The sequence below is a fragment of the Acanthochromis polyacanthus genome, chromosome 1, assembly GCF_021347895.1.
Source record: "Acanthochromis polyacanthus isolate Apoly-LR-REF ecotype Palm Island chromosome 1, KAUST_Apoly_ChrSc, whole genome shotgun sequence".
Classification (NCBI taxonomy): domain Eukaryota; kingdom Metazoa; phylum Chordata; class Actinopteri; family Pomacentridae; genus Acanthochromis; species Acanthochromis polyacanthus.
Genome location: NC_067113.1, coordinates 1,554,204 through 1,565,993, shown reverse-complemented (window position 1 = coordinate 1,565,993; position 11,790 = coordinate 1,554,204). Strand labels below are relative to the sequence as shown.

At 40.0% G+C, this 11,790-nt stretch overlaps 2 long non-coding RNA genes across 2 annotated transcripts; both read left to right on the top strand.

The window, feature by feature from the left end:
- Positions 1 to 3,054: 3,054 nt before the first annotated feature.
- Positions 3,055 to 3,562, top strand: LOC127533133 (uncharacterized). Its single transcript, XR_007940849.1, has 3 exons — positions 3,055 to 3,210; positions 3,284 to 3,388; positions 3,506 to 3,562. It is a non-coding gene; the product is annotated as an uncharacterized LOC127533133 (long non-coding RNA).
- Positions 3,563 to 6,024: 2,462 nt separating this feature from the next.
- Positions 6,025 to 7,957, top strand: LOC127533130 (uncharacterized). Its single transcript, XR_007940827.1, has 5 exons — positions 6,025 to 6,090; positions 6,214 to 6,261; positions 6,466 to 6,549; positions 6,619 to 6,684; positions 7,509 to 7,957. It is a non-coding gene; the product is annotated as an uncharacterized LOC127533130 (long non-coding RNA).
- Positions 7,958 to 11,790: the final 3,833 nt, after the last annotated feature.

Sequence of the window (11,790 nt, the reverse complement as noted above, 5' to 3'; positions counted from 1 at the left end):
TTGGACATAAAGCCTGTTGAGTAACCTCTGAGAATCCTATCTGAATTTGTGTTTTTGGCTATAGAGATATTATTTTGTTATAGAACTGAATTTTCCATCCATACAAAGGATTATAAGTCAAAATGCATCTTTGAGTAAACTGAGAGTATCATTTAAGTATCTTGAGCCCAGGCAGAGTGTCCTCTTTTGGAAATCAAAATATGGTCACCCTAGTTTGGTCACACTAGAATGTCACTTGAAAATGTGACACTCCTGTAAGATGAATCTGTGCTGCACCATGAGGTCACATGACCCTCATGTTTTGATAAAACTCAGCTGTGTGAATAAGTAAAAGACAACTAATGTGTACTTTCAGATACATCCAACCATATGTGCTGATGCCAAACAAATTGGCCTATTTTATAAAGATGGACAACACACATGTGTTGTCTGTCATAAAAAAGGAGAGTATGAAAAAATGGCTGCCCATATACAGTGTCACGAAACAGCAGCTGTTCGACATGGAGGTATGTATTTCTTTTAAATGTAGAGAGGTCTATTGTTAAATGTAAATTTGTTATTACTACAATACAAGTTTCGGAGTTTATGTTTTTTAGAAAAGAACCTCTCATAAGAATGTCATTGAAGTACAAACTGATTTTTCTTTTTCAGGTTACAAAATGTACAAGTGCCTTAGAGGCTGTATAAAAAGTGCACACTACCATTGCTGTTACTGTGGGCGTACAGCTACAGAAAAGGCTTTCTTCTTAAAGCATGTGCAGACCTGCAGCCACAATTTGTCAACTCTAGGTATTGTATTTTTGTCTTTTAGCATTAGAATGTAACTAAATAAATGTAATTTCACTTCTTCCATTTTTAAGATGAAATATGTTTGCCTCAGCAGTGACTTCTGCTCCTGTTGCCACCTCGGTGCCTGCTGCAACCACTGCTCCTGCAGCCACCCCTGCTCCTGTTGCCACCTCGGTGCCAGCTGCAACCGCTGCTCCTGCAGCCACCCCTGCTCCTGTTGCCACCTCGGTGCCAGCTGCAACCGCTGCTCCTGCAGCCACCCCTGCTCCTGTTGCCACCTCGGTGCCTGCTGCAACCGCCGCTCCTGCAGCCACCCCTGCTCCTGTTGCCACCTCGGTGCCTGCTGCAACCGCCGCTCCTGCAGCCACCCCTGCAGCCACCCCTGCTCCTGTTGCCACCTCGGTGCCTGCTGCAACCGCCGCTCCTGCAGCCACCCCTGCAGCCACCCCTGCTCCTGTTGCCACCTCGGTGCCTGCTGCAACCGCCGCTCCTGCAGCCACCCCTGCTCCTGTTGCCACCCCTCCTCCTGTTGCCACCTCGGTGCCTGCTGCAACCGCCGCTCCTGCAGCCACCCCTGCCCCTGTTGCCCCCTCGGTGCCTGCTGCAACTGCTGCTCCTGCTGCAACCTCTGCTCCTGTTGCCACCTCGGTGCCTGCTGCAACCGCTGCTCCTGCAGCCACCTCTCGACCAGCTTCCCCTTTGTCTCTCCCCATTAGCTCAAATATTAAAATACTGTCAAGGCCACAGAATAAAACAACTTGCACATTTTGCAATTTAATTGTTAGCAAAAAGAACATAAAAGTACATATTCAGAGACGCCACAGATCAAATATTGCTGACATAACATCAAGCCACCACCTTCCATCCCAGTGTGTTGACAAAAGGAATGGAATATTTGTTGTAAAAAGAACATTTTCTGGACCAACTGCACCTATTCACGTTCAGATTTGTACATGGGGAGAAAAGCATAAAGTTCTATGTGAGGTGGAGCAATGCAGACGGGCAGGGGAGTTTGCGAGAAGAAGTGGACTAATGGGATTTCAGTGTATGCATCTGAAATCCATATCTCATTGTCCCGTTTCGTCAGATACAGCCACAGCCCTTAAAGAGGAAGTCCTGACAGATATGGTTGAACAAAAATGGATTTCTGAAAAAACAAAGCAGGTCTGTTTCGCCCACAAACAAGCAGCAGAGTCCGAGGGATGCTCTCTGAGCGAAGAGATCAGACTCGGCAAAGGAGAAACTAAACTTTATGTGTCTGTAAAGGATACAGGCACATCATACTACTCTCGGTGAGGGAGAGTAGTGGTGTATTATGACAAATAAAAAACAACTTGGCACTGCCCTTGTGCTAAGCCGAAAAACAGTTGTCTACATAAGTCAATTGCGAAATGGCATTTGAACCAAACACATCCTAAACTTTTTCGAAAAGTTAGATCAACAGACTCTGATGTGTTTGATGTTTTTGAAAGTCATGGATCTAAGGATGGACACAGCACAGTGCAACATTCAGCATCTGTATATCCCCCCGAAGGAGATGGTCTGATGGCAATGATTGATTATTTGCTAAAGAACAAGAAAGTACCAAGTCTCTTGCCAGATGACGTATGTGCTCTACCCCACATCAACACTTTGCCAAAGCACCTAATCCCAAACGAAACATTTTGTACGGTGTGTCCGGGAAAGGTGCCTCTTTCTGAACCAATCCTGGTATCGCAGAAAGCCAAGATAGCCACGGTTACAGGTCTAGAAGAAGGTCTGTGTTTGTTAGAGAAACATCATATAAGCAAGATGTGCTATTGTCAAAAATACAAGATATCATGATCTTTCTTGCATTTATTAAAACTGAAACATTACATTAAAATACTATATTTTACGATTCTTGTACATTTAAGAGTAATTTTCTTTATCATAGATGTGTCCACCTATTGCAAGAGGTGTGCGATATGTGGAACATTCTACCGCTACCAGGAGTGGAGTGAGGGTCTGCACAACTTGACATTGCATCTTTGCCTTTTCCTGAGACAATCTTTGCTGGTATTCTTTATTATTTGTTTTTTATTTCTATGTCCTTTTTAGAATGACTAATAGCTTATCTGCTCATTTTTTAAACCATTTTAAGCTACTTAGTCTAAAATGTCTGAGGAGTTATAGCAGTTACTTGTAATCAAATGTTTAAATATAATTTTCTTTTTACCTGTCAAATGTTTCTGCAGAATCATACTGCAGTTGGAAGGGCTCTGGACATCCTTGAGGAGCTTAATAAGAAGAAGTATCCAAACCATGACTCCATTCTACATGGGTATCTACATTTTGAGGCACTGACAGAGCATGACTACAATTTTTCCTGTGTAAATTGTGGGGTCCACCCACCTGTCGTTATAATGGACCTACACAAAAAAGGAGTTTTTAGTATGCCAGGTAATATTTGTTCCTTTCTTTTAACAAGCAACTAATGTTTTGCCATGTTTAAGTCTAACCATCCATCTTGTAGTGAGTGACATTGAAGATCCCTCGCCAGAGTTTGATGGACATGTGGATATCGAGGCATTTTGGCACTCAGTTGAGCGAGAGATTGTTTGCAGGGGTTTTTTAAAAAGTAAGTTGAAGCCATGAATGTCTACATATTTTCTTTTTATCTGGAAACAATGCATAATTTGTGCTCTTGTGTCTACCCTGTTTATAACACAAAAATTCAATGTGTTTGGCTATGAAGGTAATCGTGACAATCCCTGCAAAGTCTCTCCTTCGTTTGAGAAATGGGCGCCATGGATTGCACCACGTTCAAGAGTTAGTATAGCACAGAATACAGTATGCCAAACTGATGACCAAGAAGTCTGGGGCAGAACAAGCTGACATTGAGATCTCAGAGGAACGTCTCTCAAGTGAACTAATGAACTTGAAGGTGATGTATATTGTTTGCTTGTGAGAGATAAACATACTGTTATATTATTTATAATATTTCACTCTTTTCTCCTTTTCTCATAAGTTTTTGTTATTATGTTAATGTAGGTTGACACTTTGAGAAAACTTGTTCGTGAGTGTGGTGTTGACTCAAGGGGATCAAAAATGGACCTCCTTATGCGTTTAAGGGAAGAAATGAAATCCAGGAGCACCTATGACAAAGTTTTCCAAAAAGTCTGGGGTGCATCAGGTGCAGATTTGTATACCACTGTCAACCATTTGTACCAGTGTCATCTGTGTACACTGAACATAGTTTCTGCAAAACACTCAATATTAATATTTACTGTGACACAATCTTCTTTTCCATTTGAAGTTGGCTGGGCAGTCATCATGTGCCCTTGTGGCATTGTGAATGCAGTGAAATTCAATTTAAGAGCAGAAAGCCCTAGAGACTTTGCGGACATGTTGCTGTCCTTCAAACATTTCCCGAATATTGTTATTTATGATTTTGCACGAGGACTAGTGACCCACACCAACCTACGGGAGCCAGAGAGACTACCCTTCAGCCCACACGAAGGAAGACTGGCGCCAGCCACACCGGAAAACATTTCATGTGTCAAGAATGGAAAATTGCAAATCAGTTTGCCTTGGTTGCAGCAAAAACAATATCCACCGGATCAAAATGGTCATCCTGAAACAGGCTCTGCAGATCACTATGCACTGTATGACACTTTTCATCAATACAACACAAAAGATGAAAAGGATTGCCTAAGACGCATTGCCCTAGTACCTGAACTCTGTGGTTGGCTCAATTCTGCTTCCAACTCCCTTTTTCCACCAGTCAACTCTGCATTGCCTTCACTATACTGTTATGCTAACTTACATACTGTTTGAATTTTACTGCTAGCTATATATGGAGTATGTTTAATGTCAGAGCCGTACATCATAAGAGCAAACTATGAGTCAGTTTTCAATGTCAGCTTATACTTTGTCTGTGTCACATATCCTGTCATGCATGTATCCAAATGTGTGTTGTGTTTTCCTTGCTTTCCCACCCCTCCCTCTTCTCCCATCCCTCCCCCTTGCCCTCTTCTGTCCTTCTCAACCCGCCCGGCCAGCAGGCAGATGGGTCCCCCTATATAGAGCCGGGTTCTGCTCCAGGTTTCTTCCCTGTTAAAAGGGTGTTTTTCCTTGCCACTGTCACCTTTGGGCTTGCTCTGGGGGTCAGGCATATGGGTTCTGTAAAGCGTCTTGAGACGAGTTGACTGTAATTGACGCTATATAAATAAAATTGAATTGAATTGAATTGAATTGAATTCACAAACAGCAGAGCAGCTCTTCTCTGGAATGCGCAAAAATAACTACTTCATGAACTGTCTTTCCCCATCAAGCCATGTTTTTCTGATGCGCAACATCTTACATCACCATAATGAGAGACTTAATCAGCAGGCCACCGACAGACTGAAGAAAACCTTTCATGGACATGTCACCCTCAATTCTGATGGAAAAGCTGTCCTAGGTATTTACTTTATTTTGGCATAATTTTAATGTTTGACATATTGATTAAAGCATTTGTTTTATTTATTTTTAAAGTACGTTTATTAAAGTACATTTGTTTCTGCAGCGATCTGCACACCACGTCCATACAGTGCCTCAGCATCTTCCTCTGACCCTGAAGCTTCCACTGTCTCTGTAAGCTCTACGTCAGCAGCCTCCTCTCTCCTTGCTGCAAACTCTGTGTCTTTGGCATCAAGACCTTCAAAATCAGAAGCCGCCAAAAAATATCAAGGTATTGCTTTGATTTTATAAAGACATGCATGTTTGAATGCTGTGTGAAGTTTTGTGGATGACAGACATTGTCTTGCAGCAAAAGGTGAGGACAGCTTTGGCTGTGGATTGCATTGTGAAGCTGAAACACAGGCAGGCAACTTCAGACCATGTCGAGCCTCCTGGACATTTAGAGACCGCCCAGAGCAACAACAATTGGTTGGTTCATCACACACAACTGTGTATGAAAGGACTCTACCAAAGGTAAATGTTGGCCATAAAGAGAAAAACTTATAGAAATAAATACATTGTCATTGCTTATGACTCACTAGCAAAGGCACATGCCACCCACACATGTATGTATATCTTCATTCTTATCTTTTTTATACACAGCGCCAACTTCCAACAAGACAGTAAATAAATGGGCACTCATCAGTCTATACTTATGTAATGAAAAAATTTCAGCTAACATGTAAGCAATTTACAATTTGTATTACTTTTGTGTCATAGCTGGACTACATTCTAGACGATAAACGACCAAAAAGTGAGCTTATCGTCAAAGATGGGAGAACATGTCTGACAAGAGAAAATTTTCTGACTTTGGGGCTTCGGTTGGACATGGATTCTGAGGTACCTAACGTCAGGTGTTCAAAATTCTTAATGAATGATGGTGGAACACAAAAGTGTTTAGAGATAGTATGCTTTTTATATTTTGAATCATAAACCCTAACTTGCACGTGTATATATTCACAGATGGGAAATGCTTGCCTACGCCTCGTAAAAGAGATCCTGCAGACACAGGTACGGTTTGAAATCAGAGAATATCCATTAGATTACAACTGATTGCCCTCCAGAATTGTGCTAATTATCAGTGCTTACCGATGGCAATCACTGATCACTGTGGTCCAGCCATTCTGTGATAGTTTAGAAGCCTATCCACTGGGTGTCAATCCTTTCTTTGAATCAAATATTTCTTGCATTAATGTTAAATTGACTATTTCTCAGGGGAAGTCTGTTCATGTTCTTGACCTACATATTCCACCAACATGGCTGCCACCACTAAGCTGCAGCCCTTTACAGTCTTTGCCCGTAAGTATATTTAGACATATATAACAAGATGACAGAGAAATGGATATGAAAATTTGCTTCTCGGTTTAGGCAAACTCACAAGAAATGGATGCCATTGTCATTCCTCTCTGGGTTCCTGGACACTTCATGTTGTGTGTAAGTTCTTTGTGTATTTAAGCTTATATTTGTGAAGTTGTTTATTGGAACATTGTCAAGAACTCTCTTCCACGTGCTCACTCAGGGTTTTTTGTCCTTTGCATTATGGCCCAGTAGCACTGTCTCTCACTGTAGTAATAAGATCATTATCAGTGTAAGATGTAACGTCACGTACTTATGAAATGTATGTACAACATAATTTGCTAATTTTTTTTCATCTTACAGTCTAAACCTTCGCCTCACCTTCTATTATTCTCTTTAAAATCCCATTCGTATTTCCTACAACTTCACTACAACAACCTGTCAATTCAAATCATCTTGCTTTGTAATGACAACGTTTTGGTTAAGAATTTGAATGTCTTTGAACTCCCTGTAATTGCTGTATTCTACAGGTGATGAAGCCAGTGCAGAAAGAAATTCTGTTCATTGATTCTCAGTATCACACCAAAAAGCAGGGGTTTGGACATGACAGATATCACAATTGTTTGAGGCAATAAGCTTGTAGAGGACTTTTATTGAGTCAAAGACGTTCCCTTGACTAAGGTTTGTGATGTTACAACTGAGATTTATTTCTATTTGCTATGTATTTGGCAAAAACAGCGAAAATGCAATGACTTCCATTTATCATAATCAATTTCGAAGCCCTCAGTTGTAAGATCTCTTTTTTTGCATGTGTTCCTGCAGTCACGTTCTCCTGACTGCCAGGTTCGGTTTGCTTGATTATAGCAGTCACGTTCTCCTGACTGCTTTACAGTTGTTATCTGGTTGCTGATTCCACATATCTATTAAGTCCAAACTTAACATATATTTTCTTTAAATAACAGTGATCTTGCAAAGCAGCTGGTTCCAGGTCCCTGGATTGAAAAAACAGGCAAAGACATAGAGGTAACAGTCTTCAAGATTGCATTACTTCATCAGAAGATACAACTGCATTTATGGGAATCAAGTGTCCTCTGTTGCTGTGTCCCAAAGAGAGGGTGGCCTGCAGTGAATATTGTAACTATTTTGCTCAAAACTTTTTAGTATTAATATACACCCCCATATAAACTGACTTGGCCCATCAAAGCAATATCATGATACCATGCTTTTTAAAATAAATTGTATTAGATACATTTTGATATTTGTTCTACTATCGTGGTGCAGGGACTTCCGAGACAGACACATGCAAACGACTGTGGCATTTTTATGATAATGGTAAGCTTTCAAACATGGAACTTTCAAATTAGCTGAACATATTTTCAGTACCTTAACCTGTTTAATGTTTCTGACACGGTACGCCTGGTACCTCATTCTTAGTGATCCATTTGACTTCACTGTTGGAAGTTGAACCAATAATTTGATCGTTACAGTTCCTGTAAGTTTGACAAACTAGTTTGGATATTTAAAGTAGCAGCAACATACATGTACATGAAGTTAATCATTGTGGATTTGTGGAATGTGCTCTTCCTATAAGGACGACATGCCAGTTCTGAGGAGATGGTGGTGTCCCGTTATTATGGAAAACCTAATCCTGGAAGGGTATGATTGATTTAACCTTTGTTAGATCAAAGAGATCTAACAAAGGAGATTAGATTTCTTTGTTCGATAAAAATATTGTTATATTGTATCCCTAGCTGGCCCTTTAAGTATTATGACTATTTTTCTTAGATTATTTTTGTTTCTTCAGGCATGGGAGAAGGTTTGCCCATTTCACTAAGGAGGGAAAGGACAAGATTTCTGGCCGTCTTTCCCGTTTTCCGACTGAAGCGGAAAAGAAGAGATGATGAAGACACAGATGTAAGAATATGTGACAACAACACAATGAGTGATATAATATGGCGACCTTACATGTATGTGTAATTAAGACCTTCTTCAAAGGACAGTGTAGTCACCAATAACAATAACAGGCAGCCTTGGTTTAAGGCCCCCTGAATGGTCTCACTAGGAAGCACACCATAGTATTTGTCATGTTTGTCCTTTGTTTCATTTTATTAGTAAGTTTGAACCACCGGTCATAAGCCTGACACACAATAATAAACAGTTACACTAATATTATAAATCGTACATCGGCATTGCAGATCAGAGACCAAGGGCTATCTTGAAATAATATCAGAACTAACTGAGATCTGGACTTTAATAAAAAAAATCCCCACAGTTGAACAGAGACAGAGATGCATATTATATTAGATGATATTTGAAGACATATTAAGTGTTTTCTTTTTCCAAATTTCACTTATTGTCACCATGAACTTGTGAAACTCTTGCTGCTTGTGTCAGCAGCATCCTTTACAAACTGACAAAAAATAGACATTTGGAAGACCACCGACTATATCAATAAACATTTAGTGTAGTTTTGATATGTTTATCTTGGAATGTTCCATCTATTTAGAATCATGACTGGGAAGACAATGAGGTGCTGAAGGTTGGTGAAAAGCCACCCAAGATCTATTGACCCACATTTTGTAAAATTATTTGTGAAAAATGAATTTTGAAATTACAGGAGGAAGTGAAAGAGGCACAGAGGGTGCGCCAGCTTCACTGTGCTGACCTGATTGACTGCATGAAGGGGAGCATCTCTATCAGGAAAAACCTAGAGGTAAGTATATCAGCATGAAGACATAAATGTTATGTCATCAGTTACATTTCAAAATGAAAGCTTCTATTAAAGTAAAATGAAATTAGAGCAATTTTGGTCACACTGCCAATGTAAACAACCACCATCCACTAATCTGACTATTTGTTTTCAGGCTATAATAACTGGAGATGTTCCCTCATCATGGGAGCTAAGGAGGGAGAGGCCAACCCTTCACTTTGAAGATGAGCAACTCGACCAGGTTGTCTCATTCTTGTTTAAAGTCATCAAGGAAACACCAGGAGCAAGGCAGCGAACAGACTGTGTCGCCTTCATTTTTGATGTCCTTTTGCCAGAGGTATGACAAGATTGTGTTGTTTGCATGAAGTGATTAATGAATGTGAATGTCATGTGTGTATTAAATACATTTAATCCAAATGAACTACAGGGGAAACACTGCATCTTAAACTTGGAAAGTTTAAGGGAAATTTTTCGGAATTTTTTTCAGATTGAAGTTAATAAAATATTACATATATTTTCCTTTTGTTAGTCTTCCAGTGAAAATTAAAGGACAATGTTAATTTGTGATAGTTTTTTTTTTTAACTGTGCAAATTTCTTTCTTCTGGTCTAGGTGACAGTTGCAGTTCTGGCCGAAAGACATCAACTGACGGTATCAGAGGCTTTAGAAAGGTTCAGAAGGGGTCCACAATATGAACCATGGTAATAATAATATGTGAACAATTGATGATGAATGATGATGATGAAACATCTACTTCAATACCTTTTTAATTTTTTTTTTTACAGTGAGATGAAAATGTTGGCAAACAACATGATGAAAAACCTGTCGGAGGAGGGAGCCGTAAGGCTGAAAGCTTTTGAAAAAAAAATGAAAACAGCCCTCTCCTCTGAGGCATTCCTCCAGAGACTTTAGATTTTTCATCCTACTGTAATGGTTACGGTCCTGCTCCTGCCCTTTTTCTCCCCTTTTCCTTCTCTTCCCCATTATTGTCCTTTGTGTATGTTTATGGCTTGTGTGTCTCTGTCTCCCTCTGTCTGCCAGCCTTAGTCAATTAGTCAATTCCACTCACCTGTTCCCTCAACCATTTAAACCCTCTGCTTCCCTCTGTCTTTGCCGGTTTGTTGTTTGCCTTCATCACACGCTGCCATAGCCTCTGTTCCCCACCTCTGGACTACGTGTGTTTTTGGACCCTTGCTGCTTTTTTCCCTTCATGGATTTTCCCCCTTGGACTCTGCCTTTGGATTACCTCAGTTTGTGTTTGCTCCTTTGTTTGAGTTCCTCTGTTGTGTGAGTACTTCTCTGCTTTGTTGTATCAAGCTTTGTTGCACCATAGCATTAGTTTGGTTTTTGTCCTGCTGCCCCGGTTCTAGTCGCTGTAGTTGTTTTTGGAGTTTTTGTTAAATAAAATCCTTTTTCATTACCACCTTTTGCCTGTCTGTTTGCCTGCGCTTGGGTTCTCTACCCCCAAATCCTAACACCTACACACACTCGTACATCTCTACTTTGTTGTGCTCTATATTTTTATCCAAAAAAGTTCACTTGTTTATTTGTCTTTTGGATGATAGATTTCATTTTCTAAATTAGAATGTTGGCAGGAGCATGTGCCAGTGGATGCAATGAGCTCTTAATCAACTTTGTTTCTCAGCAGAGCAACACATATAAAAAAAGGTGATGATTCACTTCAATTGTCATGGTTTTAAAGCTCTGGCTGACTATCATTCTTCATCAGTAAATGAATGTAGTTACCTGACTATGAAATTCAAAAGCAGTCTTGTGTATGTTGTTGACTGTTCACATCATCCAACCAAATAAAGTCTGACACAAAATGTTACACTTGTGATATAAATTATTGATTTACATTTACACAAAAATGACCCAATCAAGACAGTGTAGTAATAACTATTAGAACTAGAACCCAAGATACAGAAGCTGACCTCTCTGAGGCATTCCTCCAGAGACTTCAGATTTTTCATCCCACACACACTCATACCTCACCACTTTGTTGTACTTTGAAGAGATCTATATTTGGTATTATTTGTTATGAAAGAGATGCTATTTCACTGATGTCTGCCTGGGGAGTAATACAGACATTATTAATGAAGCTTTGTTTAAGGCAGTAACATTTTTCTAGATGTTCATGTGGCAAGCATTGTACATATATATTAAGTGTGGCATTCATTGTACATAATTTAATTTACATTTCATTTAGGATACTTTTGTATTGTGTGTGATTGTATTTTTACGGATATTTTATGTTAAATTTAGAGATTGTGTGTGTATTATTGTATTATCCAGCGTCAGTGGCTAACTCTGACCAGCAGAGGGCACGTTCGCTTGGCAGTGCAAAGTAGGCGTGTCGCAAAGCTGTGCGTCACTTTGCCATACGCCTACTTTGCGACACGCCTCTCTCTTGCAGCCTGCAGACAGATACTATTGAATCTGTCAGATTTGAGCTGTATTCCTAAGAAATTGGACTGGCTGTAGTGACATCATCACTTCAGTACCTTTGATGACAAAGGTTTTTTAAAAAATGCA